This window comes from Salvelinus sp. IW2-2015, linkage group LG19 (assembly GCF_002910315.2).
Source record: "Salvelinus sp. IW2-2015 linkage group LG19, ASM291031v2, whole genome shotgun sequence".
Lineage (NCBI taxonomy): Eukaryota > Metazoa > Chordata > Actinopteri > Salmoniformes > Salmonidae > Salvelinus > Salvelinus sp. IW2-2015.
The window spans coordinates 37,464,900-37,490,703 of NC_036859.1; the positions used below are offsets into that span (position 1 = coordinate 37,464,900).

At 43.2% G+C, this 25,804-nt stretch overlaps 1 long non-coding RNA gene across 2 annotated transcripts in view; it reads right to left on the bottom strand.

Moving 5' to 3' along the window:
* The window catches only part of LOC139029312 (uncharacterized), a 39,885-nt gene that overhangs the window by 4,625 nt on the left and 9,456 nt on the right, over positions 1 to 25,804 (bottom strand). Inside the window, exon 1 of one of the 2 annotated variants that reach the window (XR_011481622.1) lies at positions 9,228 to 9,415. The exons of the other annotated variant lie outside the window; for it this stretch is intronic. This is a non-coding gene — a long non-coding RNA (uncharacterized lncRNA). Of the gene's footprint in view, positions 1 to 9,227; positions 9,416 to 25,804 lie in introns of those variants that run through there. 2 annotated transcript variants of the gene reach the window in all.

Here is a 25,804-nt window from a genome sequence, read left to right on the forward strand (position 1 = left end):
AAATAACTGCAGCAAAACACTGGAAAAAAGAGCATAGTAGATAGAGCGCATTAGATACATTAACTCGGAGGTGTTTAAAATCGATTCTAATCTAATGTCGTCTTTGCTTATGGAAAACGGTATCAAGCTACTGTAAGTGTTTTTTTATACGCATGTTCAGTTCTTGGGTCTTGGGCTGCACGAGTGGAATTTTGATATGGAAGTTATGGAACTCCCTAGCGTGTTTCTGTTATGGGGAAAATGACTCGATGAAACTGACATTAAATGTAGAGAATGAAACATTTGCATCTGTTGACCAGTAAGTAGCCTATTCATTTCCATACCATTGTAGGTTACTGTAGGCTACTATTTGATACACTACATAGGTTGACACGACTATTTCACTGGAGTCATTGCAAATCACTTGTGTAGCCTACCTGGAGCTGGCAAACTGATTTAATAAATAGCCTAGAACTTCAATGTATTGCTGGAGCCGTGTGTTATTTAAGCAATAAGGTCCGAGGAGGTGTGGTATATGGCCAATATACCATGGTTAAGGGCTGTTCTTAAGCGCGATGCAACACAGAGTGCCTGGACACAGCCCTTAGCCGTGGTATATTGGCAATATACCACAAACCCCCAAGGTGCCTTATTGCTATTATAAACTGGTTACCAACTTAATTAGAGCAGTAATAATGACGGTCTGATATACCATGGCTGTCAGCCAATTAGAATTCAGGGCTTGAGCCACCCAGTTAATAATATACAATTATTAATGACGTTGTTTAGTTAATTAAATTGGAAATGATCAAAGCTCTATTGCAATTGCCGATTAATTGTTAGAACGCATTAGATTGACAGCAACAGCAGTCAGATTAGGCTACAGGTAAAATACATTATATAGCAATAAACACTGGCTGTTGTTGACAAGTATATAGACAGTACATATTGTAAACATTTAATTCTGTGTCTGGTGTGTTAATTTGAACTAAGCAAGCTGCTAAATTGTTCGGTACACATGTTGCCTAGGCTACTGTAGACTATCTGAAATGAGATGTAGGCCTATCAAGGGCTATAGGCTACCTGCATCTACAGTTGAAGTCGGAAGTTTACATACACCTTAGCCAAATACATTTTAAACTCAGTTTTTCCACAATTCCTGACATTTAATCAGAGTAAAAATTCCCTGTCTTAGGTCAGTTATACCACTTTATTTTAAGAATGTGAAATGTCAGAATAATAGTAGATAGAATTATTTATTTCAGCTTTTATTTCTTTCATTACATTCCCAGTGGGTCAGAAGTTTACATACACTCAATTCGTATTTGGTAGCATTGCCTTTACATTGTTTAACTTGGGTCAAACGTTTCAGGTAGACTTCCACAAGCTTCCCACAATAAGTTAGGTGAATTTTGGCACATTCCTCCTGACAGAGCTGGTGTAACTGAGTCAGGTTTTGTAGGCCTCCTTGCTCGCACATGCTTTTTCAGTTCTGCCCACACATTTTCTACAGGCTTGAGGTCAGGGCTTTGTGATGGCCACTCCAATACCTTGACTTTGTTGTCCTTAAGCCATTTTGCCACAACTTTGGAAGTATGCTTGGGGTCATTGTCCATTTGGAAGATCCATTTGCGACCAAGCTTTAACTTCCTGACTGATGTCTTGAGATGTTGCTTCAATATATCCACATAATTTTCCTCCCTCATGTGTTATCTATTTTGTGAAGTGCACCAGTCCCTCCTGCAGCAAAGCACCCCCAAAACATGATGCTACCACCCCCGTGCTTCACGAATGGGATGGTGTTCTTCGGCTTGCAAGCCACCCCCTTCTTCCTCCAAACATAACGATGGTCATTATGGCCAAAAAGTACGATCTCTGTCCCCATGTGCAGTTGCAAACCGTAGTCTGGCCTTTTTATTTGTGATAAGGTGCGTCTAGGTGATAGGTGTAGGAGTCAGGGGCAGGAGAGCAGGGATGTCTGAGAAGCGTGTTTTAATAAGACAGTCCATCAACACTGGAATGGCACAATCGAAAAGGACGCCGCCCTCGTAACAGAGAACCCGTGCAAACGCACGGAGGAACAAACACAGTTTCGGCTCTCATACACTTACGTAAACGTGAAAACAAAATAACGGTAAATCCAACCGAGCACATCACAACGAAAGACTAATCCCGCACAAACCTAGGCAGGCAACAGGGTATATATACAGTGGGGAGAACAAGTATTTGATACACTGCCGATTTTGCAGGTTTTCCTACTTACAAAGCATGTAGAGGTCTGTCCCCATTTTTATCATAGGCTACACTTCAACTGTGAGAGACGGAATCTAAAACAAAAATCCAGAAAATCCATTGTATGATTTTTAAGTAATTAATTTGCATTTTATTGCATGACATAAGTATTTGATCACCTACCAACCAGTAAGAAATCCGGCTCTCACAGACGTGTTAGTTTTTCTTTAAGAAGCCCTCCTGTTCTCCACTCATTACCTGTATTAACTGCACCTGTTTGAACTCGTTACCTGTATAAAAGACACCTGTCCACACACTCAATCAAACAGACTCCAACCTCTCCACAATGGCCAGACCAGAGAGCTGTGTAAGGACATCAGGGATAAAATTGTAGACTGTACAAGGCTGGGATGGGTACAGACGGACATAGCCAAGAGCCTTGGTGAGAAGGCAACAACTGTTTGGCACAATTATTAGAAAATGGAAGAAGTTCAAGATGACGGTCAATCACCCTCGGTCTGGGGCTCCATGCAAGATCTACCTCGTGGGGCATCAATGATCATGAGGAATGTGAGGGATCAGCCCAGAACTACACGGCAGGACCTGGTCAATGACCTGAAGAGAGCTGGGACCACAGTCTCAAAGAAACCATATAACACACTACGCCGTCATGGATTAAAATCCTGCAGCGCACGCAAGGTCCCCCTGCTCAAGCCAGCGCATGTCCAGGCCCGTCTGAAGTTTGCCAATGACCATCTGGATGATCCAGAGGAGGAATGGGAGAAGGTCATGTGGTCTGATGAGACAAAAATAGAGCTTTTTGCTCTAAACTCCACTCGCCGTGTTGGAGGAATAGAAGGATGAGTACACCCCAAGAACACATCCCAACCGTGAAGCATGGAGGTGGAAACATCATTCTTTGGGGATGCTTTTCTGCAAAGGGGACAGGACGACTGCACCGTATTGAAGGGAGGATGGATGATGTATCGCGAGATCTTGACCCAACAACTCCTTCCCTCAGTAGAGCATTGAAGATGGGTCGTGGCTGGGTCTTCCAGCATGACAACGACCGAAACACACAGCCAGGGCAACTAAGGAGTGGCTCCGTAAGAAGCATCTCAAGGTCCTGGAGTGGCCTAGCCAGTCTCCAGACCTGAACCCAATAGAAATCTTTGGAGGGAGCCGAAAGTCCGTATTGCCCAGCGACAGCCCGAAACCTGAAGGATCTGGAGAAGGTCTGTATGGAGGAGTGGGCCAAAATCCCTGCTGCAGTGTGTGCAAACCTGTCAAGAACTACAGGAAACGTATTATCTCTGTAATTGCAAACTAAGGTTTCTGTACCAAATATTCAGTTCTGCTTTTCTGATGTATCAAATACTTATGTCATGCAATAAAATGCAAATTAATTAATTAAAAATCATACAATGTGATTTTCTGGATTTTTTGTTTTAGATTCCTTCTCTCACAGTTGAAGTGTACCTATGATAAAAAAATTACAGACCTCTACATGCTTTGTAAGTAGGAAAACCTGCAAAATTGTCAGTGTATCAAATACTTGTTCTCCACTGTATATACACACAGAAATAAACGCAAATGAAAACCAGGTGTGAAAAGAACCAAAGACAAAACAAACAGAAAAGGAAAAAGGGATTGGTAGACCGGCGACGCCGACCGAACAGGGAGAGAGGCCACCTTCGGTAGAAGTCGTGACATTTATTCTGTTTTGGAACAGTGGCTTCTTCCTTGCTGAGTGGCCTTTCAGGTTATGTCGATATAGGACTCATTTTACTGTGGATATAGATACTTTTGTTTCCTCCAGCATCTTCACAAGGTCCTTTGCTGTTGTTCTGGGATTGATTTGCACTTTTTGCACCAAAGTACTTCATCTCTAGGAGACAGAACGTGTCTCCTTCCTGAGCGGTATGACGGCTGCGTGGTTCCCAATGGTGTTTATATTTGCCTACTATTGTTTGTACAGATGAACGTGGTACGTTCAGGTGTTTGGAAATTGCTCCCAAGGATGAACCAGACTTGTGGAGGTCTACAATTTTTTTTCTGAGGTCTTGGCTGATTTCTTTTGATGTTCCGATGATGTCAAGCAAAGAGGCACTGAGTTTGAAGGTAGGCCTTGAAATACATCCACAGGTACACCTCCAATTGACTAAAATTATGTCAATTAGCCTATCAGAAGCTTCTAAAGCCATGACATAATTTTATGGAATTTTCCATAACAGTCAACTTAGTGTATGTAAAGTTCTGACCCACTGGAATTGTGAATTATAAGTGAAATAATCTGTCTGTAAACAATTGTTGGAAAAATTACTTGTGTCATGCACAATGTAAATGTCCTAACCGACTTGCCAAAACTATAGTTTGTTAGCAAGAAATGTGTGGAGTGGTTGAAAAACAAGTTTTAATGACTCCAACCTAAGTGTATGTAAACTTCCGACTTCAACTGTATCTTTCTAAGCAAACCATGTCAAAATTGAATTACAATCATAAACCCAGATTTTTGTCTGTAGTTTATGCCTATTGAAATGCCAAGTCAATCTCGCAAATGGGCCATTTATAACTGTTTATAGTGTAATGACCTGGCTAGATCATAAAGGAACAATTGTACAGACAGAGGATTGAGTTTACGAATTCACGGTTTATTAACCCAACTCCACGCAGGTTACTGTTTGGGCGTAGTCCACGCCAAATACATTTAGGATGCCCGTACAAAACAACCGTGACCATCTCTTGTGAAGACCAGACGTAAGAGAGAGAACAATGGCTAAACATGCCCTTAAACTTGCGATGGCGACCCCCCTCCCCTGCTCCACCAACCACCAGAACATTCCAGGCATTCCCGTTGTTGGCAGATAGCAGGTTGACTGGCATGTCGGATCCCGCGAACACTGGGTACAGGTAAGTACAACAAAACCAACGAACAGCATAACACATAACACACAGCTGTCTGTGCGGGTCTGGCACATTATAAGGGCACAATTGCTAGAAATAACCCAACATTCTTTTTTTTGAAATTGGACAAAGTGTTTCTTGCTCAGAGATTTCGAGATCCTCTGTCCCACTTTCATCACTTAAACTCTCCTGTCGGTTTTATTTATAAGTTATGCTCACGCACAAAAGGGTTTTATTTATAATTATAAACCGGGTTTGAGCCCTGAATTGGCTGAAAGCCGTGGACTGTCAGATTGTATCCCAGGGTTATGACAAAACATTTATTTTTAGTGTTCTAATTACGTTGGTAACCAGTTTATAATAGGAATAAGTCACCCCAGGAGGTTTGCCTAATATGGCCAATAAACCACAGCTGTATCCAGGCAGTCCGCATTACGCCATGCTTAAGAACAGCCCTTAGCTGTGGTATGTATATTGGCCATATACCATGCCCCCCTTGTGCCTTATTGCTTAATCATAGCAGTCAAAACAAGTTAAATCGACATCCATTGATGGAAAATTATCTGGCGAGTTTGATAAGGGCAAATTACCTTTTCTCTTGCGACATATTGAACATTTGTTACGTCATGTCATAGTTCGCAATGATTATAATTTTTCATGAAAACCTAATTTTACTTCTAACGTCTTTACGAGTTACGTCGATATTCCTTCTTAATTAGCTCGATAGCGTAATGGAAAAAGGGTTTATTGTATAAATGTGGCAACTCCTCTCTTGCTGTGGGGGGAACAAAAATGTGAGCTGGTTTTCAGGCTTTTTGTCAGGTTGAGTTGTCATTGGACTATAATTTACTTGTTAGACCTGGCAACCCTGCTATCGGAACCCGTTGACAATTGCTCCATTCTTAAAACCATGGACTGACATGTGCATGTGGTGTCAGTGTGGTATTGGTTTTGATATTTACAGTGCATTCGAAAAGTATTCAGACCCCTTGACTTTTTCCACATTTACATTTACTTACACTACCGTTCAAAAGTTTGGGGTCAGTTATAAATGTCCTTGTTTTTGAAAGAAAAGCAAATGTTTTGTCCATGAAATTAACATCAAATTGATCTGAAATACAGTGTAGACATTGTTAATGTTGTAAATGACTATTGTAGCTGGAATATCTACATAGGTGTACAGAGGCCCATTATCAGCAACCATCACTCCTGTGTTCCAATGGCACATTGTGTTAGCTAATCTTTGTTGATCATTTTAAAAGGCTAATTGATCATTATAAAACCCTTTTGTAATTCTGTTAGCACAGCTGAAAACTATTGTTCTGATTAAAGAAGCAATAAACTGGCCTAATTTAGACTAGTTGAGTATCTGGAGCATCAGCATTTGTGGGTTCGATTACAGGCTCAAAATGGCCAGAAATTCTGAAACTCGTCAGTTTATTCTTGTTCTAAGAAATGAAGGCTATTCCATGCGAGAAATTGTCAAGAAACTGAAGATCTTGTACAACACTGTGTACTACTCCCTTCACATTACAGCGCAAACTGGCTCTAGCCAGAATAGAAAGAATGGGAGGCACCGGTGCACAACTGAGCAAGAGAACAAGTACATTAGAGTGTCTAGTTTGAGAAACAGACGCCCTCACAAGTCCTCAACTGGCAGCTTCATTAAATAGTACCCGCAAAACACCAGTCTCAATGTCAACAGTGAAGAGGCGACTCCGGGATGCTGGCCTTCTAGCATAAACAGAAACAAAACTAATGTATAAAGGCATGCTCCATATATCTCTTAACCTCTCCTTAAACCCCAAAGGAAAGGGACCTATTAAGGTATTATTAAGGATACGTTTTCTGATAAAATTAAATTGAAAAATAAAGGGCACTGACCAATATTTTAAATTAAGTTATGTTTAATGGGTCCCTTTTTGCCTTTTAAAATTAAGGGACATTTAAGAGGCCAATTGTTTAATTTAAGGCTGATTTAATTCACATTCAGGGGTCTTGGCAGTCCTGTTTCGTTGTGAGTCATTGGGGTATGTTGTGGTGGACTGTCATTACAATTGCTTCACAGGAACCTGGCAAAATTACGTTTGTAGTGTAGCTAGCCACTGAATGGCTCTCAATTCACTACCAGCATGCATTTAAAGATAGAACCACTTTTGGAGATAATGTCACGTTCTGACCATAGTTCTTTTGTATTTTCTTTGTTTTAGTGTGGTCAGGGCGTGAGTTGGGTGGGTAATTTATGTTTTCTATTTCTGTGTTGGTTTTCTGTGTTTGGCCTGATATGGTTCTCAATCAGAGGCAGCTGTCAGTCGTTGTCCCTGATTGGGAACCATATTTAGGTAGCCTGTTTTCTGTTGGGTTTTGTGGGTGGTTGTTTTCAGTCTTTGTGTGTCTGCACCAGATAGAACTGTTTCGGGTTTTCACTTTGTTGTTTTTTGTATTTTGAGTTGTTCACCTCCATTAAATAAGATGAACAATTACCACGCTGCGCATTGGTCCTCCGATCCTTCAAACTTCTCCTCCTCAAACGCGTTACAGATAACTAGTGCTCTCAAACTGATGTCGACAGCAGATTGGTGAAAATAAGTTACATGAACTGAATAACATAGGATGGTATCATAGGATCCGTCAACAGACTGGGATGCATTGCGCCGAACAACATCAAAACACGTTTTCACATTTATGACAAGCCCTCTTTTTGTAGTGCTATGATCGTACGCGGTAATATTGTGATCATTTGACTGCAATCGCAGTGTCACATCCTGACCATAGTTTGCTTTGTATGTTTCTATGTTTTGTTTGGTCAGGGTGTGATCTGAGTGGGCATTCTATGTTGTATGTCTGGTTTTTGGCCTGATATGGTTCTCAATCAGAGGCAGGTGTTTTGCGTTGTCTCTGATTGGGAACCATATTTAGGTAGCCTGTTTTGTATTGTGGGTTGTGGGTTATTGTCTATGTCTATATGTAAGTTGCCTGTGTCTGCACTTGTCATTTTATAGCTTCACGTTCGTCGTTTCTTGTTTTGTTTAGTTTGTAAAGTGTTCTTCGTTTTCGTGATAATAAATAGAGACGAATGCATTCACTTCCCGCTGCGCCTTGGTCCTCCTCTCTTCCACTATACGACGATCGTGACACGCAGACTCAAAATCCTGGAGGAACTGATTACAAAATGGAAGACTAATGTAATAACTGAAGTTATGAGCATAACAAGTTTTTCAAAAGTAGGCGTGAATTAATACATTTTTTTTTTTGCTAAACTAGAAATGTATAACGCGAGTCCCTTTTAATGTGAGGCGCGCTTTGAGAAAACAGTGTTACTGGTGTGATAGCCATGGAAGCATCGACAGAATCAGTTAGTTGTTATACTATTAACTGAACTAGTAACTAGCAACCAGGCAGAGCAGAACAAACACAATGAATCAATACAATACAATGCTCCGTGCTCATTGGTTATTATTATTATTATTATAACTTATTGGCCCTCGTAGTTCCATCAGGAAACTCCAGTCCTCCTCTTGAGTTTTAAACACTTCCTGTTTCCTGACACTATATCCTCTATATTCTCCAGCAGCTCTGTGACCTGATAACCATCAACCCCCTGTTCTCATTGATGAAGACATGACACCTGTTTCCAACATTTCTAAACTAAGCCGCTGGAGGGCCCTTCCATTCTTTCTCGATGTGTTGCTCAATGGTTGTGTCTCCCGGACAAGTCCCCATAGGTGAACAGCACTATAGCGTGACTCGACCGTGTTGCACTACTGCTCTTCCTAACACCTCACTGTAGGAAGCATCCACCCGTATGACCAGGAGGAGAGTGTGGGGTCCTGGAGGACAGAGGAACACTGCACACAATTTTATTGTGTTATTCACCCGGCACCCTGGAGTGTCGATCAGTGAACTCCTTGTTTCGTTTCTTTCTTACTTAGTAGTATTTGTATTAGGGATCCCCATTAGTCCAAACATATTAAAGCACTTACATTACATATAAAACAAAAATATAACAGTACATCATTTAACATTATTACACCACTACATATCGACAACACAACATGTTCAATACCACCATACAACAATATCACAATGAATGTGTATGCATGTGTCTGTACCTTTGTGTGTGTCTCTTCACAGTCCCTGTTGTTCCATAAAGTGTATTTCTTCCCGTATTTTTTTTACTGCTTGCATCAGTTACCTGATGTGGAATAGAGTTCCATGTTGCCATGGCTTCCTTGTCTCAGCCTCCAGTATTTATGCTGCAGTAGTTTCTGTGTCGGAGGGCTAGTGTCAGTCTGTTATATCTGGAGTATTTCTCCTGTCTTATCCGGTGTCCTGTGTGAATTTAAGTATGCTCTCTCTAATTTTCTCTTTCTCTCTCTCGGAGGAGGACCTGAGCCCTAGGACCATGCCTCAGTACTACCTAGCATGATGACTCCTTGGCCGTGCTGCTACTCCAACTGTTTCAACTGTTCTGCCTGCGGCTATGGAACCCTGATCTGTTCACCGGATGTGCCAACTGTCCCAGACCTGCTGTTTTCAACTCTCTAGAGACGGCAGGAGCGGTAGAGATACTCTYAATGATCGGCTATGAAAAGCCAACTGACATTTACTCCTGAGGTGCTGACCTGTTGCACCCTCGACAACTTACTTGTGGGATTTGACTTATTAGTCGTGAACCAATTTGCTGGGTCAATTTATGAACATTTGAACATCTTGGCCATGTTCTGTTCATTTTCCTAGCCACTGTGCTTCTACAACCTGCATTGCTTGCTGTTTGGGGTTTATAGGCTGGGTTTCTGTACAGCACTTTGAGATATCAGCTGATGTAAGAAGGGCTTATAGAATAAATTTGATTTTGTATATCATAGTAGTTCTTCCTAACTCAAACTATTGTCTACCCACAATGGTGTTTCCTTCTTTTTCCCAGACCATATATGTCCCAGCAGCACAATCCTCAGAGTCACTCTGGCAGAGAGAGAAAGTTTGTCCATTTCTAAATCGGATCTATGCATCAACATTGTTTTGAGCACGTGGACTGAGGAATGTTCTGGCGCCAATGCGGGCACCCTCACGCTTACAAGGAGTGTGTTCTCATACTCCGTGATAAAGTAGTTTAAGCCTGTTAACTCTGGCAAAGCTGTGGCATCCTAAACTGCATGTTCAGAGCATGTTCAGACCAGCTGAATAATGATGAGTGAGAAAGTTACACACACAAATATCATACCCCCCCCCCCCCCAAAATGCTAACCTCGAGTTACTGTAATGGTGAGAGGTTAGCACGTCTTGGGGTATGATATTTGCGCATCTGTAACTTTCTTACTCATCATTATTCATGATTCATTCAGGATTATCCGTAATCAGGTAGTATCCACAATGTCGAAGTGTTTAGAAACATATGTTATCCTTATTTTTTAATAAAAGTGACTCCAAAATGACAATATATTATTTACTATTCATTTGTATTGGGCACAAATAATCTGAAACGCAAGCAAAACTAACAGCAAGTGCATCCAACAAATGTGTAGAGTCACAAGCTTGATGAGTCATTGCTTGCTATAGAAGTGGACATCAAATACAGTAATATGTATTTATGCTATCTATTAATAGCATATCCGAGAAGTATAGTAAACTAACAAATGAAAATGGCAGATACTGCTCTTTGCTTTGGTATTACCCTGCAATTTATAACATATCATGCCAAGGAAGAAGGCAGTAACTGCCGTTTAAGGGTCAAAGGTCATGTCCGAGGTCATGGTCAACATGAATAAAAAAATGTACTCATAGTAAGGCAATGAGTAGTTACAGCCTTTTTGCTTGGTGGGGCAGTATTGTTGTATAGTATGTAGTGCCCGTGCCCGTTGCCATTCGGTGTCATTGTTTATTGGTAAACATAGTTTTCATATGAGCATGATACTGCAGTGTTTTCTATAGTGGCCTTTGTTAAAGTGGTGGTTGAGCTGCCATGGGCGAGCTCCTAGAACCCTCCCGGACGTGTCATTTATGAACCTGTGTCGCTGGGGCAGATCAGCACCGAAGGGCCTGAGAGAGAAGGTGCCATAAATCTTTATTTTGACAGTCTCTCAGTAATTGGTTTAAATTCATTTTCAATTTAAGGGCTTTATTGGCATGGGAAACATATGAAATAGATAAAACAAAATAGAAATAAAAACAATAAAAAGTTAACAGTAAAACACTACACTTACAAAAGTTCCAAAATAATATTATGTTTCTCTCTCTTACAAGAGGTTAATCTTTATGTTAATATTTATACTGCTAAGTTTATAGCTGTGTTATAATAGTGTAATTATGCTTATTCATTCATCTATATTGCATATGTAACAGGGTTGGTTATGTTTCCACTTGCCTCTAAAGAAATGTGTATTTAATGTTCAAGCATTCTTATTGGTTAGTTCAACTCTGATGACAATAAGGTGTGTTGTGATTGGCCCCACTTGCAGATAGGGGGAGATCGCGAACGTCAGGTCTTCCCAGTAGGAAAATGTGATGCAAGGGGGGGTAGGTCACGTTCTGAATACTGTTTTCTATTTTCTATTTTACAATGTGTACAAGTTTGCTGTACGTTACTGATTTATACATGTGTGGGTATATGGTACCTGTTAGGGATTGAGGGGCTTCCTGGGATGTGCTTTGGCATATGATTGCTGTAAATAAGTGTGTTAGCTAGCACACACCGATCTCATGGTCACATAAGCCACTGCTAACACAGTTGTCTTCATGCTACAGATTTTGCCATCGACAGCCATCAATACCGTTAAGCCCTGCACAACTAACGTGCTGTTTCCCATTTAACAACAGAAATAAATGATGCTCAACTGGGACCACTGGCCGAAGTGATTTATTTTGAGAAAACACAACGCATGGAGAGTACATTATACATCTGTTACACATAATTATGACACTTTACTGATGCTGTTATGCATGTTTTTGCCTTATAGAACCACAATTAATTCTGAGAAACAAGTACTATTCAACCACGATTCACTCCCAGTCAAGATTCATGGTATGTGTGTTGGTGAAGAGGAAAATGAAATAAAACCCTGAAAAGCATCAGCATTGTTATTGGACATCCTGTGGAGGGTCAGAAACCAAATCACAGTCGGCATAATTGTACTAGCGTGTGAGGGCATTCACAGCCGACCGCTCAGACGGGTGAGGGCATTCACAGCCGACTGCTCAGACGGGTGAGGGCATTCACAGCCGACYGCTCAGACGGGTGAGGGCATTCACAGCCGACTGCTCAGACGGGTGAGGGCATTCACAGCCGACCGCTCAGACGGGTGAGGGCATACCAGCCAACCGTTTTTATAGTTTGACTGTGTGTGAACAACTTCCATTCATTTCTACTCATTCCTTGAAACTGCAATGATGGTTGTAGGGCAAGTGCAGGTTGAAGTGCATTTCATGGCTTACAAAAGTGTCTGATAAAATGTGTTGACGGTGCCCAATAAAAATGTAAACAAGTGCTGTACTCTTTGCTGTACTTGTTGACAGTCTCTCTCTAGTCAAGGTAGCAGAAACAAACGCACCTACTGCCAACAGTGCAGTAAGTGCGTTTTTTTTATATTAAAGTGTGGCCATCTAATTGGAATGCCTTGGAGATCAATAAGTCGATCGCGATCGACCATTTGGTGACCACTGAATTAGAATAATATTAGATGTAGATTTGTTTTTAATCTTCTGTATGTGCCCTATCTTTTTTGTTTTTCAGGCAGGCATCAGAAAGGACAGAAAAACCACAAAGCGGCCCACGAAGACTCGGATGCAGGATCTGAAGCCAGCGAGGGTTGTCCAGAACTCACTCGCAAGAAACCACCTTGTCTGGTACCGGTTAAAAGGGAATTTCACCCTGGAGGAATCTGGGCTTGTTTTCATCATGTCTGAGTCATTTCTAGGACAGTGAGATGTGTTTCACACATAATTGCCAAGGAAGAAGGCAGGTCAGGGCTTCGCGCGCTGAACGATACACCCTGTCATGACGTTGCCCTCTTTGGGTACAGCAAGCCCCATCCCCCTCTCCCTGTATCCTACACACAGGCTGCTGTGGTCAGAGAGAGGTTGTAAATTCCTGGAGGAGATTATCTCCTCATGGCCACAGTATAGAGACAGAGTGAATTTCCATAGATGTCACGCCCTGACCATAGTTTGCTTTGTATGTTTCTATGTTTTGTTTGGTCAGGGTGTGATCTGAGTGGGCATTCTATGTTGTGTGTCTAGTTTTTCTGTTTCTGTGTTTGGCCTGATATGGTTCTCAATCAGAGGCAGGTGTTAGTCGTTGTCTCTGATTGGGAACCATATTTAGGTAGCCTGTTTTCTGTTGTGTTTTGTGGGTGATTGTCTATGTTAGTTGATGTTGCATGTCTGCACTCGGTTTCATTAGCGTCACGGTCGTTTGTTATTTTGTTTAGTTAGTTTAAGTGTTCTTCGTTTAATAAATAGAAGAATGGATTCGCATCACGCTGCATTTTGGTCCTCCTCTCTTTCTCCCAAAGAAGATCGTGACACATGTTGGCTGGGTTCACAACATGTGTAGCTTTAATTTGGTGTCTTTCATGTGTGATTTCATGAAAGATAGATTTTTATAGTAATATATTTTAAATTGGCGCGCTTCATTTTTTCTGGCTTTTGGCCAAGTGGGACGCTACCATCCCACATATCCCAGAGAAGTTAAATAAAGGTGAAATAATTTTTACAAATAAAATGATGATGCCATGTATCCTACCAAGGTTCCCAGGGCCTTTGAAGTAAAACAGCCCACAACATCACAAACACACCACCATACTTAACGGTGGGGATTAGGTTATTTTCTGCATGACCATGACTCTTTTTATACCAAACCCACCTCTGGTGTTTGTTGCCAAAAAGCTCTATTTTAGTCTCATCAGACCATAGAATCTGGTTCCAATGACATTTAGCCAACTCCAGGTGCTTACGTTTGTGGTTTGGTGACAGCAGAGGCCTTTCCTGGCAACCCTTCCAAATAACTTGTTGGCATGGAGTTGGCATCCAATTGTAGTTTTGGAGACCCCAAGACTTCCGGCAACTTCTGCAATTTTCCAACTGTAATCCTTGGGAGACATTTTTGCCACTTGAACCATCCTTCTCACTGTGCGTGGGGGGAAAAATATACTTGTGTCCTCTTCCAGGCAGGTTTATCACAACTCCAATCAATCAATCAATCAATCAAGTTTATTTTATATAGCCCTTCGTACATCAGCCAATATCTCGAAGTGCTGTACAAAAAACCCAGCCTAAAACCCCAAACAGCAAGCAATGCAGGTGTAGAAGCACGTTGTAAAACGTGTAAAACAACTCCAGTTGTTTTACATTTCTTAATTACTGCCCTAATAGTGGAGATGGGTATTTTCAGGCGTGTAGCTATCTTTTTATAGCCATTGCCTGATTAGTGAAAGTCGACCACCTTTTGTCTCATTTAATTTCTGTGTTCTCTGGCCTTTCCCATGTCGATGGATGACCAAGGGCATTTAGCCTGTGTGTCACCTCATATTTATACCCCAGTAAAAACAGGAAGTCATGGATGACCACTTAAGAGTTCCCAAAGACTCAGATGAACTTTGAAAAGTTACATCTTAAATCGGAATATGCATCAATTCGATTTTGTTCATGAGAATTTCTAAGGGTCCCAATAATTGTGACATGCACAATATAATTATTTAATAATTATTTATTGATGACGATTTTTTGTTGTTGTTGGAACAATTAACTAAATTAAAGGTTAGATGCATATATTTTGAAAGGAAGATCAAGCTGATAAACAACAATGACATTTTTTCGGACTTTATTGTTCATATATACCTAGGGTGCCAATAATTCAAGAGGGTACTGTAGAAGAAGATGCAAGAACTTGGCAGATTCCTGCTTGATGTGACAGAGTTAAATCCAAATGTGCAGACTCTTCAAAGTCCTTGTACCAACCAACTTCAAGTTGGCAGTGTCAGTGACCAGGAATGTGGTTGGGTACTTAAGTAAACAAAACTAATACAAACCTTCCCTGACATGCAAAGTAGGATATTCCCTTAAAACAGCTGCAGGAGTTCTCTGGCCTTTCTAAATGTCGATGCTGCAGGAGTACTGTCACTGCAGTACTGCTGCTCATTCTGTTCACCAGGTCCGGAGGGCGACATCATCGGCCTTCTAGGCTTAACTGAACTGTGTTATTACGCACACCTGGTTCCAATTGCTCACTGATTTGTGTTTGTATAAATGTGCTCTTTGTTCCCCCATTGGGCTGTCGATTATTGTTCCCATGTCCGTTGGTCGTGTGAGTACCTATGCGTTTCTCAGCCTGTTCTGCGTGTTTTGCGCATTGTTTATTACGGGTCTCGTCCTGTGTCATTCTACAAGGTTTACCCTCGCTCTTTTGTTTGGATACATCCCAGTGTTTGTTTTGCCAGATGATGTATTCCTGCGCCTGTCTACGTAATATAGTTACTGGACACAAGGTGTAATACGTAAAGTACATTCAGAATGTATTCAGACCCCAGCTCTGCCTCTTCCACCGGATCCCCCACAAGGCTGTGTGTTCTCTCCTCTCCTGTACATACTATACACTAATGACTATCGTAGTGAATAGGAAAACAGGCACATCATCAAATTTGCTGATGACTGTCATCGTCAGTCTACTACAGGATGGAGAGTTTGAGCATTGGGCCTGTGGTAGATTACTTTATGTCATGGGGTGAGAACAGCTTTCCTCCGATTGAATGTTTCCAAAATGAAAAGATATGGCCATTGACTTTAGAAGGCAGCCACTGTGGTCATGGGAAATGACATTGAGCTGATTAGTACCTGGGGAACAGTGCTGGACAACAAGTTGATGTTTGAGGAGAACACAGATGCCATCTGTAAGAAAAATGGACAGCAGAGGATTTTTTTTCCTGAGAAAGATTTCAAGAAGATCAATGATGACACTGTTTTACAGGAGTTTTATTGACTCCGTATTGATGTTCTCGATTGTGGCCTGGTTTGGCAAACTTAATGTTGGGTGGTTAAGGTGGCCAGCTAGGTCATCGGGGTGCAACAGGCACAGCTCTCAGTGACATTCAGAAAACATGTGGTAAGGAGAGCTAACAGTATTCTAGACTGTCCTGATCACCCTTTCCTTGTCGATTTTTGCACTTCACCCCTCAATTTGTCGTTTTAGAGACTTTCCAAACTCAATTGGAACAGATACAAGAACTATTTTATCCCACAGGACATAAACTTTCTGAATCTGCACATGAAATGTCAATTTTTTTGCTGCACATCTGCACAATGATTTCTCCTTTTTATCGATCTCATTGTTTCATGTTATGTGGACATCGATTGTCACTGTTTTTAAATGTTATTTTTTTATATTATTGATGAACCCTGACTGCACAAAAAAAATTCTAATTGCATTACAATTTGAGGGGTGTGAAAGATTATGCTATACAACAGTGACAAAATATATATATAAATTCTAAAGCGTGGGTAAGGTTGAATCACAGCCTGCTCACAGATGTAACGCTGTTCAATAGGAGGGAGGGAGAAACATCAAGGCTACTGCTAAAAACATACACATCAAATAAATCAGAAAATATGCTGTCTCAGCCACTGCCTGTCACCAAGGGAGTACCCCAAGGCTCAATCCTAGGCCCCACGCTCTTCTCAATTTACATCAACATAGCTCAGGCAGTAGGAATCTCTCTCATCCAAGTAAAGGACCCTGTCTTTCAAAGATAATTCATAAAAATCCAAATAACTTCACAGATCTTCATTGTAAAGGATTTAAACACTGTTTCCCATGCTTGTTCAATGAACCATAAACAATTAACACGCACCTGTGGAACTGTCGGTAAGACACTACCAGCTTACAGACAGTAGGCAATTAAGGTCACAGTTATGAAAACTTAGGACACTAAAGAGACCTTTCTACAGACTTTGGCAAAGCACCAAAAGAAAGATGCCCAGGGTCCCTGCTCATCTGTGTGAATGTAACTTAGGCATGCTGCAAGGAGGCATGAGTACTGCAGATGTGGCTAAGGCAATAAATTGCAATGTCTGTACTATGAGACGCCTAAGACAGGGAGACAGCAAGGACAGCTGATCATCCTCGCAGTGGCAGACCACGTGTAACAACACCTGCACAGGATCAGTACATCCGAACATCACATCTGCGGGACAGGGTGGCAACAACTGCCGAACGCACAATCCCTCCATCAGTGCTCAGACTGTCCGGCCTGTTGTAAGGCAGGTCCTCACCAGACATCACCGGCAACAACGTTGCCTATGGGCACAAACCCACCGTCACTGGACCAGACAGGACTGGCAAAAAGTGCTCTTCACTGACGAGTCGCGGTTTTGTCTCACCAGGGGTGATTTTCGGATTCGCGTTTACCGTCGAAGGAATGAGCGTTACACCGAGGCCTGTACTCTGGAGCGGGATCGATTTGGAGGTGGAGGGTCCGTCATGGTCTGGGGCGGTGTGTAACAGCATCATCAGACTGAGCGTTACAGGGAAGACATCCTCCTCCCTCATGTGGTACCCTTCCTGCAGGCTCATCCTGATATGACTCTCCAGCATGACAATGCCACAAGCCATACTGCTCGATATGTGCGGAATATCCTGCAAGCCAGACATGTCAGTGTAGTGAAAAGCCCAGATCTCAATCCTATTGAGCACGTCTGGGACCTGTTGGTTCGGAGGGTGAGGACGGGAACTTGCAGGTGCCTTGGTGGAAGAGTGGGCTAACGGTTGAAGAGTGTGGTAACATCTCACAGCAAGAACGAGGAGGAGATGCACTGCAGTACTTAATGCAGCTGGTGGCCACACCAGATACTGACTGTTACTTTTGATTTTCACCCCCCCATTTGTTCAGGGACACATTATTCAATTTCTGTGGAACTTGTTCAGTTTATGTCGCAGTTGTTGAATCTTGTTATGCAGTTGACAGTGAGAGGACGTTTATTTACTCGCTAGTAAGCCTCAAGACACTAATATATTTTTTTTTTATACATTAGCTAGCCAGCATTTTAATAACAATAACTGGTGACTGGCTATCATTAGCTAAATTACTGCTAATGTAGCTAGCTAGCTAATGGGAACTTACATTGATAACATTAGCTGTCCATGTGGTGAGTGCCTTATACAGTTACTGCTAGCTAGCTAGAGCTGTCTAGCTAATATAATGCCTGGGTATAAAAGTAACATTAAACCACTTAAAATTCAATGGTGTAACTTGCTCAATATGGAGGACAGTGAAGTTGGCTAATTTGTGGTTCATTGAGTTTGTCCTTGGGAAAATTGTAGGTTGGAAATTAACATTAATTACTAAGAGACACAAGACATTAGCTACTAGCTAACCAGTAATTAGGTACAAATGTTTTATTTAACCAAATGCTGATGTTAACAAAATGAGTAGCTAATATATCAAATACTATAAATACAAATGCAATCATTACCTGGGGGAGAAGGCTCCACAAGGAGCCAACTAGTAGTCAGGGTTGTAATGTCTGCGGTTTCCCCGCGAATGGGCTACTTTGAAAACGATGTCGTAGGTGAAAATGTATTGGTCGTGGGATGCAGATTTTTTAGGGCTACTTCCAAGTTGCATCCCAGGTAGCACAAACATTGTTGTTGTTTAGTGAGATAGCTGTAGCATTAGCAATGTCTTCAAAAGGAGACAACTCACAAATGAGTAAATTCTGGTGATTTTTTTTTATTAAAAAAATGTGTCTTAAAGTCAGGAATCAGATTCTGACAGTGAGGAGCTGCCCCCCAACCTTGTAGCCATTGAGAACCCTGAATCTGAGGACTCCTTGTCGACTGACGAAGTCCCAGATCCCTTTGAAGATGCTGGTGGTGATGGAGGCAGACCGACAGTGGATGAAGTACAGGAGTTCTGTGGTAGCTGGAAGGCCCCCCGCCATTTCACCCCTCCTGGCCCTGCTGTTTGCTTTGATGAGGCCTAGTCTGGAGTGCAACACCCCTTGCCATTTCCATCTGAGGCAGAGTGCTTCAAGCTGTGTCTGACAGAGGAGCTGGTTAGAGACATATTAGAGGAGAACAATCGCTATGCCTTGGAGCAACAGGAAAAGAGAGAGCCAGGAGTGAGGGGGAAACTCGCTAAATGGGTGACAACCACAAGTAATGAAATCATTTGCACTCAGCTCGGTCAAATCCATCCCAGCGCCATGCAGTCTGCCGGCGTCAAGAAGAGCAGATGCGGGCGCTCGTTCTGGCAGACTACGTGGCCACCAGGGATGAGGTAGATACAGTTAGTGGTAAGACATACTTATGGAAGACTTGTTACATAAAGCCATGTGACTAATGCCTAATGCCAATCTGAGTGACAGCTTGTGTTTGTTTTTCTCTCCCTGTTTCAGGTACTCCCGGCTGCAGAAGGAGAGGCGCTGCAGCAGGGATTGGTGCTCGCTTCTGCCCCCAGTGTCACCGCCCAGCTCCTCCCTGCAGCCAAGCCCCTCCACTACTAGCGGGAGGGGTTCCAGGCACCCTTTCCAACAAGGACGGCCCACCCACGCACCCATTCTGCCAGCCCACCGCCCAGCAATGACACCCCGCATTTCCCGCCAGCCCAAGGACCACCCACGGCCTCCTCTTTACCTCCTCTGGTGCCAAGCATAATGGCTTGGAGGAGGAAGAGGATGGTGGAGGAGGAAGAGGATGGCGGAGGAGGGGACAGCGAGGATGGGATAGCCGAGAAGGGAAGAAGGCAATACGGGTTGCCGAAGCGTTGGGGGACGGGGCACAGCCGCTTCGGCGTAGTGGCAATTCTGCTCTGTTGCTGCGGGTTGGTAAGATTGTGGCCCAGTGGTGGCAGAAATGAAGGACGCTAAGGGGCGAGGTGACGGACACAGAGCCACTGGCTGGTCGGACATTTTTTTTGTAAATAGTTCCCTGTTCCCCTCAGCTTGTTAAATAAAATTATTGTATTGCAATTTCTCGTTTGTGACAATGTGTCTCTTTTCTCAATAGTTGGTACACTTATGCATCCTTCACAAAACAAAAGGGTCCAGCTGACCACAACAAAGCCTCTTGAAGCACATGGCTACTTGATATGCATTGTTGACACACACCCCTGCTCAGCCTTCTGTCACCCAGCAAAACCCCTTTTCCACTCCTCCTTGGACTGAGATATTTGGGCGATTTCTCTCAGAGGAGGTATGTGAGGAACTGCTTGGTCTAAAACCCATGCATGGTACTACTAAAGAGGAAGATGTAGCAAAAGCCTTCACGGATCATTTTGAGGAAAGAGGTGACTATTAAAAACGTATTCGCTATTACAACTGACTAGGCTGGGGAAGCATAAAAGATTTGCAAAGCTGATTGAAGATTGGCTATAATTCGCCAAGAGAATCTGTGTTCCAATATTTCAAATTCTGATTTAACCTCTACCTGATAAAGTTACACTTTGCTGCTCCTTTACATTTTCAACCATCTCGCCTTTCAACAGTTCTGGCAGACACATGCATGTCTTATCTTTGAGATGATTGTGTCTTTGTTAGGCAATCCATCAAATAAAGCCTGCAAACTACTGAGGAAAGCTTTCTTGACATATTCCCCATTAGTAAATGGTTTTCCATGTTCCATGTTTTCCATGACATTGTCTAATTTTAAAACTTTTATTTAAATATATGCAATTGACTGTGTGGATATCCTCCCTCAACAGGCACTACTACGTACACTATCGTTCAAAAGTTTGGGGGTCACTTAAATGCCCTTGTTGAAAAAAAACTAAAAACATTTTGGTCAATTTAAAATAACAAATTGATCAGAAATACAGTCTAGACATTGTTAATGTTGTAAATTACTATTGTAGCTGGAAACGGCAGATTAAAAAATATACAGTGTATATAACCATCACTCCTGTGTTCCAATGGCACGTTGTGTTAGCTAATCCAAGTTTTTATAATTGTAAAAGGCTAATTGATCATTAGAAAACCCTTTTGTAATTATGTTAGCACAGATAAAAATGCGGTGCTGATGTGGTGCTGATTAAAGAAGCAATAAACCTTTAGACTAGTTGAGTATCTGGAGCATCAGCATTTGTGGGTTCGGTGAAACTCGTCAGTCTACTCTTGTTCTGAGAAATGAAGGCTATTCCATGCGAGAAATTGCTAAGAAACTGAAGATCTGGTACAAGGCTGTGCACTACCCCTTTACAGAACAGCGCAAACTGGCTCTAACCAGAATAGAAAGAGTGGGAGTCACCGGTGCACAACTGAGCAAGAGCACAAGTGTATTAAAGTTTCTAGTTTGAAAAACCGATGCCTCACAAGTCCTCAACTGGTAGCTCCATTGCATAGTACCCACAAATCACCAGTCTCAACRTCAACAGTGAAGAGGCGACTCCGGGATGCTGGCCTTCTAGGCAGTTTCTCTGTCCAGTGTCTGTGTTCTTTTGCCCATCTAAATCTTTTATTATTATTGGCCAGTCTAAAACATGGCTTTTTCTTTGCAGCTCTGCCTAGAAGGCCAGCATCCCGGAGTCGCCTTTTCACTGTTGACATTGAGACTTTGATGATAATCATTGTCCCCCCCACTGATGTCCTTCTAACATACTTATCAAGCAAATGTAAGTTCCTTCAATGTATCTATTACGGTTATGCTGTCACTTGTCATTGCACTCCTCAGTCATGTTAATAGTTTTTACTTGCCTCCAAAGATGGAAAAGCCTATGGTCCGTTTTTTCGCCCTTACATGAGTTGATCCTCAGGCCCACACCCCAGGCAGTGAAAGTGGCCCCTGCCTCGGGTGCTCAGGGCCTACCTGTGAGGGCTAAGAATTGGGAGGAAGTGGAGGCAGAGGCTCGAGCTCGCGTCATCTCCATCGAAGATGGTCGTCCTGAGCCGGTGCGCGGTTCAGTTTGGCAAGTACCGGGGTCCGACCTTCAAGTGGTTGATGGAGAACAACGTGGGCTACATGGTGCACCTGGTAACGGTGCATCAGAGGGAGAGGGAGCTAGAGCACAGCGGTTCTCAGCATCCCCTGATGGCCAACAAGGATGCCTTGACTCGCTACTTGTGCGCCTATCCGGTCTTCGCGGAGATGGTCAGGTTAAACCGGGCGCACGAGGAAGCTAGAGTCCTGTCCACCCAGCCAGGTGAGTTTGTTTAATTCTCCTAATTGTATGTACGATGTAACTCTTTGACTCTGAGAGTTAATTGATTTCAGGCCAGGAGGGCAAGGCCCTTGTTGGCATCGGGAAGTACAAGTAGGACACGCTGCAGGACCTATAGGAGAGTAAGGATGCGGACAGGATTAATAAGGGGCGGCGTGTCTTCTATGTTCATGTCAGTGTGTTTTATGCAACATTTTAAATCTGAAATCTTTCCTCTGCTGTGTCACATATATGTCAGGAGCATGACGACGCTTGGAATAAGCTGTGTAGCTCACAATCCTTTTTCTCTCCACGTGATATAGGGGTGTCTTTCCCTCAACCACAGAGCCATTGGACGCAGAGCTGGTCAAAGCAGCCACTGACATAAAAACGTGTGTCTACGTCTATTAAACAAGTTTTGATAACTGTTCAGTTAAAGTCTGCTGACATATTAAAGTGTTTTTACTTATTTCCTATCATCAGCCCAAATAAGTGTATTGGTAAGAGTAATTTGGATTTAGAGGAGAGTCACTGCATGTATGCACAATGAAAAGTCTTGCCTTCTCACAGTAGCTGTCATCCTGCATGTCACAGTATCTGTCATCCTTCATGTCACGTAATCATGAGTTTCTCTTTTCTGTTTTAATCAATCATTTCATTTCAGTTTTACTCTCAATCCTGACCAACACTAATTTCATTTTTTTGTTACATCCTATCACTGATTGATATTCATCTGGGCATGTTGGAATGTGCTATTAGTTGAATCTATCTCATCTAAATTTCTAATATGACACTGTCTGTCATTCATTCATTCAACTTATTTATTTCTGTGTCACTACAAAAGCCGTAGCCCTAAAGGTGCCCCCATCACTCCCTTCGCCTCAAACTGACCCGGCCCTGGTTCCTTCCCTTGCCCCGCTGGGGCAGAGCGAAGAAGATTTGCCCCGGCAGTCCATCCTGCCTCCAAGGCCCGCCTCAGAAAGTGCTGAGGTAAATTCATCAACTGTAACGACATCACACAATTAAGATATTAAATAGTATGCCATTCTACACAGTTTGTCTTGTCTCCTGCATACTCTCTCCCTGTCCGTTTCACTGAAACATTACCATCCCATCTCCCCTCCTCTCACTCAGCTGCTGCTTCCAGAGAGTTGGCGTTCATCTCTCACCAAGGAGCAGCAGCTTTGGGAGGTCGACACTCGCCACTGACCTGGTTACGTGGTGGACGCCTCCCCAACCGCGGGCGATCTACTATCTAGCCACCCGCGTTCCCCGACCCCTTCTTCGCATGTCAGCTGTTCTTTTGGCTGTCTGTGCGTATATGGGCATACAAGCTGGCATACCCCCAGCCTGTGTGCAGAGGCTGCTGGCCGCTGAGTACCTGGAATGTGGTCCGTGTAAGAACAAGGTCACGGGACCTTGTCAATCAGCTGGACGCTCGGCACAGCTGCCTGTTCCCAGCAATATTGGTAAGTTAAAGTTAAATGAATGCATGTCATTCATATGATTGATCTCTCTCTCTCTAGGCTGTCCTGTGGGTTGTGAGCATGCTGAGGTCGCACACGTGCGTCGCAGACCTACAGCAAGCTGTGTGAGTCACAGTGAGTCCTGGATGCGGAGTTCTATACGGTACCTCGGCGAGTGCGAGCAGTTTCTGGCCTTGGGCACTTGGTGGCAGCTCACCAGTCCACCGGAGATGCCCCCGGTGCCCTCCCCTGTCTGCACGCTGTTGCGGTTGGACGAGGTGACGTCACCTCTATCTTTGGGTCCATCTTAAAGATGGACTCYACCAAGAAGGTGAGTTTTCACTTAAAGAGCTAAAGATAACTCAAGTCTGATTTGTATATCTATATTTAAAATAATGTCTTTACCTTTCTGTCTCCAGGAGACCAAAAAACTTGCAGGTACCGCTGCAGGCCTGGGTTACCAACGTAGGTAACGATCCTGGGCAGGTCCTCGTCAGTGTACCCCATGGCGGATGGAGCGTTACCGGCTCGCCGGGGTGGCGCCCCCTCAGCTCGTGTACGTGGACCGAGACTGCTGCTCAAGCTTCGGCGGATCAAAGACAGCTGCTCACTGTTCTGCCTGCGGTTATGGAACCCCTACCTGTCCCAGACCTGCTGTTTTCAACTCTTAATGATCGGCTATGAAAAGCCAACTGACATTTATTCCTGATTATTATTTGACCATGCTTGTCATTTATGAACATTTTGGCTCTCTCTAATTCTCTCCTTCTCTCTTTCTTTCTCTCTCTCGGAGGACCTGAGCCCTAGGACCATACGTCAGGACTACCGGGCATGATGACTCCTTGCTGCTGTTCCAGTTTCAACTGTTCTGCCTGCGGTTATGGAACCCCTACCTGTCCCAGACCTGCTGTTTTCAACTCTTAATGATCGACTATGAAAAGCCAACTGACATTTATTCCTGATTATTATTTGACCATGCTTGTCATTTATGAACATTTTGAACATCTTGGCCATGTTCTGTTATAATCTCCACCCGGCACAGCCAGAAGAGGACTGGCCACCCCTCATAGCCTGGTTCCTCTCTAGGTTTCTTCCTAGGTTTTGGCCTTTCTAGGGAGTTTTTCCTAGCCACCGTGCTTCTAGACCTGCATTGCTTGCTGTTTGGAGTTTTAGGCTGGGTTTCTGTACAGCACTTTGAGATATTAGCTGATGTACGAAGGGCTATATAAAATAAACTTGATGATTTGATTTGATGTTCACTGAGTGGGACCAGCTTGTGGTTCGGCTAGACATCTGGCACCTGATGTGGCGGTTCTCACTGAGAGCCACCAGCTCTACGGTCCCTTCATGCGGCAGCTGTCTATCTGCATCTTTGAGTGGGATGCAGGCGATGTCTGCCGACTGCTGGAGGCCATGAGGTCTGAGCTGGAGGGGGAGCACGGGATGGTTTCGAGGCAGATCGACAGGAAGGAGATGTCACTTCACTGTCTGCGTTGTTCGCGTCAATCTCAAGTCCATCTCCTTGACCTCCTTAAGACTTTCAACAACAGTGAGAAGGGGGTCGACACCCTGGGCATCCCGTTGCTGGTCTCCATCCGCATCCAGGCAATCTGGAAAGAGCAGAGGCGCAACCTCCACTGCATACAGGACCCACCCGCGTTGGTGATTTTGCCGGTTTATCGCTGCACACGGGCCTGGTTGTCATTCTACCTCAACTGGTTCAATTCCCAGGTAATTGACATTGTATAGTTTAAAGTAATGCCTAATGTTTAATGTTAACATCAACAGCTCTCCCACCCTAATCATGCATTGTTTCCTTAGGTACCATGCATTTCCAGGCATTCCTGCTGGATGGACTGGTGAGCTGGAACGAGAGCCGTGCGTAAGCAGCAGTGGAGGGAAAGAAGAACAGGCAACCCCTGCTCTCCTACAGTGGCCACCTGCAGCACATCCTTAACCTTAGCAGCCAAAGTGTGCTTGTCAAGGACCAGGTTAAGGACTACACCAAGCCTAGCGAGTACACAGGTAAGTTGAGTAAGAGAATGAACATTTACATAAATTGCATTATATACATCCCATTAACACTTCCCTACTCTGCTTTTG